The sequence below is a fragment of the Colletes latitarsis genome, unplaced genomic scaffold (assembly GCF_051014445.1).
Source record: "Colletes latitarsis isolate SP2378_abdomen unplaced genomic scaffold, iyColLati1 scaffold0002, whole genome shotgun sequence".
Lineage (NCBI taxonomy): Eukaryota > Metazoa > Arthropoda > Insecta > Hymenoptera > Colletidae > Colletes > Colletes latitarsis.
The window spans coordinates 1,169,368-1,174,273 of record NW_027488365.1 but is presented as its reverse complement, the minus strand read 5'-3'; positions in this window follow the sequence as shown (position 1 = coordinate 1,174,273).

Here is a 4,906-nt window from a genome sequence, read left to right as displayed (position 1 = left end):
TACCGCATTGCTAGGTGATCCAAACCAGAAAAAGGCCAGGATCTGGCCAACAAGTATGCGAAAAATGCGAAAGTTCGAGCCAGTTGAGGGCAAATCCCAGACCTAACCAAGACATAACCGGCGTTATCCTCTAAAATATTAATCGCAACCAGGATTAATTGACTGTTTCGGTGTGGAACCACATTACTACGGGATCCAATCCAGAAAAAACGCTGGATCTGGCCAACAACTATGCGAAAAACGCGAATGTATGAGCCAGATGATTGCAAATACCAGAACTAACCCCGACATAACCAGCGTTATCCTCTAAAATACTAATCGGAACCAGCTTTTATTGACTGTTTCAGTGTGGTACCACATTACTACGTGATACAAACCAGAAAAAGCTCAGGATCTGGCCAACATGTATGCGATAATGCGAAAGTACGAGCCAGATAAGGGCAAATCCCAGACCTGACCGAGAAATAACCGGCGTTATCCTCTAAAATATTAATCGCAACCAGGTTTAATTGACTGTTTCGGTGTGGTACCGCATTACTACGTGATCCAAACCAGAAAAAGGCCAGGATCTGGCCAACAAGTATGCGAAAAATGCGAAAGTTCGAGCCAGATGAGGGCAAATCCCAGACCTAACCAAGACATAACCGGCGTTATCCTCTAAAATATTAATCGCAACCAGGATTAATTGACTGTTTCGGTGTGGAACCACATTACTACGGGATCCAATCCAGAAAAAACGCTGGATCTGGCCAACAACTATGCGAAAAACGCGAATGTTTGAGCCAGATGATTGCAAATACCAGAACTAACCCAGACATAACCAGCGTTATCCTCTAAAATACTAATCGCAACCAGCTTTTATTGACTGTTTCAGTGTGGTACCACATTACTACGTGATCCAAACCAGAAAAAGGCCAAGATCTGGCCAACAGGTATGCGAAAAATGCGAAAGTACAAGCCAGATGAGGGCAAATACCAGACCTAACCCAGACAAAACCGGGGTTATCCTCTAAAATATTAATCTCAACCAGGTTTAATTGACTGTTTCGGTGTGGAACCACATTACTACGTGATCCAAACCAGAGAAAGCCCTGGATCTTGCCAACAAGTATGCGAAAAACGCGAAAGTACGAGCCAGATAACGGCAAATCCGAGACCTAACCGAGACATAACCGGCGTTAACCTCTGAAATACTAATCGGAACCAGCTTTTATTGACTGTTTCAGTGTGGTACCACATTACCACGTGATACAAACCAGAAAAAGCTCAGTATCTGGCCAACAAGTATGCGAAAAATGCGAAAGTACGAGCCAGACAAGGGCAAATCCCAGACCTGACCGAGACATAACCGGCGTTATCCTCTAAAATTTTAATCGCAACCAGGATTAATTGACTGTTTCGGTGTGGAACCACATTACTACGGGATCCAATCCAGAAAAAACGCTGGATCTGGCCAACAACTATGCGAAAAACGCGAAAGTATGTGCCAGATGATTGCAAATACCAGAACTAACCCAGACATAACCAGCGTTATCCTCGAAAATACTAATCGCAACCAGGTTTAATTGACTATTACGGTGTGGTACCGCATTACTGCGTGATCCAAACCAGAAAAAGGCGAGCATCTGGGCAACATGTATGCGAAAAATGCGAAAGTACGTGCCAGATGAGGGCAAATACCAGACCTAACCCAGACATAGTCGGCGTTATCCTCTAAAATATTACTCGCAACCAGGTTTAATTGACTGTTTCAGTGTAGTACCATATTACTACGTGATCCGAACCAGTAAAAGCCCAGGATCTGGCCAACAAGTATGCGATAAATGCGAAAGTACGAGCCAGATGAGGGCAAATACCAGACCTAACCGAGACATAACCGGCGTTATCCTCTACAATATTAATCGCAACCAGGTTTAATTGACTATTTCGGTGTGGTACCGCATTACTACGGGATCCAATCCAGAAAAAACGCTGGATCTGGCCAACAACTATGCGAAAAACGCGAAAGTATGAGCCAAATGATAGAAAATACCAGAACTAACCCCGACATAACCAGCGTTATCCTCTAAAATACTAATCGGAACCAGCTTTTATTGACTGTTTCAGTGTGGTACGGCATTACTACGTGATCCAAACCAAAAATATCCCAGGATCTGGCCAACAAGTATGCGAAAAAAGCGAAAGTATGAGCCAGATGATTGCAAATGCCAGACCTAACCCAGACATAACCAGCGATATTCACCAAAATATTAATCGCAACCAGGATTAATTGACTGCTTCGGTGTGGTACCGCAATAGTACGTGATCCAAACCAGAAAAAGGCCAAGATCTGGCCAACAGGTATGCGAAAAATGCGAAAGTACAAGCCAGATGAGGGCAAATACCAGACCTAACCCAGACAAAACCGGCGTTATCCTCTAAAATATTAATCTCAACCAGGTTTAATTGAGTGTTTCGGTGTGGAACCACATTACTACGTGATCCAAACCAGAGAAAGCCCTGGATCTTGCCAACAAGTATGCGAAAAACGCGAAAGTACGAGCCAGATAACGGCAAATCCGAGACCTAACCGAGACATAACCGGCGTTAACCTCTGAAATACTAATCGGAACCAGCTTTTATTGACTGTTTCAGTGTGGTGCCACATTACCACGTGATACAAACCAGAAAAAGCTCAGTATCTGGCCAACAAGTATGCGAAAAATGCGAAAGTACGAGCCAGACAAGGGCAAATCCCAGACCTGACCGAGACATAACCGGCGTTATCCTCTAAAATTTTAATCGCAACCAGGATTAATTGACTGTTTCGGTGTGGAACCACATTACTACGGGATCCAATCCAGAAAAAACGCTGGATCTGGCCAACAACTATGCGAAAAACGCGAAAGTATGAGCCAGATGATTGCAAATACCAGAACTAACCCAGACATAACCAGCGTTATCCTCGAAAATACTAATCGCAACCAGGTTTAATTGACTATTGCGGTGTGGTACCGCATTACTGCGTGATCCAAACCAGATAAAGGCGAGCATCTGGGCAACATGTATGTGAAAAATGCGAAAGTACGTGCCAGATGAGGGCAAATACCAGACCTAACCCAGACATAACCGGCGTTATCCTCTAAAATATTACTCGCAACCAGGCATAATTGACTGTTTCAGTGTAGTACCATATTACTACGTGATCCAAACCAGTAAAAGCTCAGGATCTGGCCAACAAGTATGCGAAAAATGCGAAAGTACGAGCCAGATAAGGGCAAATCCCAGACCTGACCGAGACATAACCGGCGTTATCCTCTAAAATATTAATCGCAACCAGGTTTAATTGACTGTTTCGGTGTGGTACCGCATTACTACGCGATCCAAACCAGAAAAAGTCCAGGATCTGGCCAACAAGTATGCGAAAAATGCGAAAGTTCGAGCCAGATGAGGGCAAATCCCAGACCTAACCCAGACAAAACCGGCGTTATCCTCTAAAATATTAATCTCAACCAGGTTTAATTGACTGTTTCGGTGTGGAACCACATTACTACGTGATCCAAACCAGAGAAAGCCCTGGATCTTGCCAACAAGTATGCGAAAAATGCGAAGGTACGAGCCAGATGAGGACAAATCCCAGAACTAACCCAGACATAACCGGTGTTATCCTCTAAAATATTACTCGCAACCAGGTTTAATTGACTATTACGGTGTGGTACCGCATTACTGCGTGATCCAGACCAGAAAAAGGCGAGCATCTGGGCAACATGTATGCGAAAAATGCGAAAGTACGTGCCAGATGAGGGCAAATACCAGACCTAACCCAGACATAACCGGCGTTATCCTCTAAAATATTACTCGCAACCAGGTTTAATTGACTGTTTCAGTGTAGTACCATATTACTACGTGATCCAAACCAGTAAAAGCCCAGGATCTGGCCAACAAGTATGCGATAAATGCGAAAGTACGAGCCAGATGAGGGCAAATACCAGACCTAACCGAGACATAACCGGCGTTATCCTCTGAAATATTAATCGCAACCAGGTTTAATTGACTGTTTCGGTGAGGTACTGCATTACTACGGGATCCAATCCAGAAAAAACGCTGGATCTGGCCAACAACTATGCGAAAAACGCGAAAGTATGAGCCAGATGATAGCAAATACCAGAACTAACCCCGACATAACCAGCGTTATCTTCTAAAATACTAATCGGAACCAGCTTTTATTGACTGTTTCAGTGTGGTACCACATTACTACGTGATACAAACCAGAAAAAGCTCAGGATCTGGCCAACAAGTATGCGAAAAATGCGAAAGTATGAGCCAGATGATTGCAAGTGCCAGACCTAACCCAGACATAACCAGCGATATTCACCAAAATATTAATCGCAACCAGGTTTAATTGACAGCTTTGGTGTGGTACCGCATTGCTAGGTGATCCAAACCAGAAAAAGGCCAGGATCTGGCCAACAAGTATGCGAAAAATGCGAAAGTTCGAGCCAGATGGGGGCAAATCCCAGACCTAACCGAGACATAACCGGCGTTATCCTCTAAAATATTAATCGCAACCAGGATTAATTGACTGTTTCTGTGTGGAACCACATTACTACGTGATCCAATCCAGAAAAAACGCTGGATCTGGCCAACAACTATGCGAAAAACGCGAATGTATGAGCCAGATGATTGCAAATACCAGAACTAACCCAGACATAACCAGCGTTATCCTCTAAAATACTAATCGCAACCAGCTTTTATTGACAGTTTCAGTGTGGTACCACATTACTACGTGATCCAAACCAGAAAAAGGCCAAGATCTGGCCAACAGGTATGCGAAAAATGCGAAAGTACAAGCCAGATGAGGGCAAATACCAGACCTAACCCAGACAAAACCGGCGTTATCCTCTAAAATATTAATCTCAACCAGGTT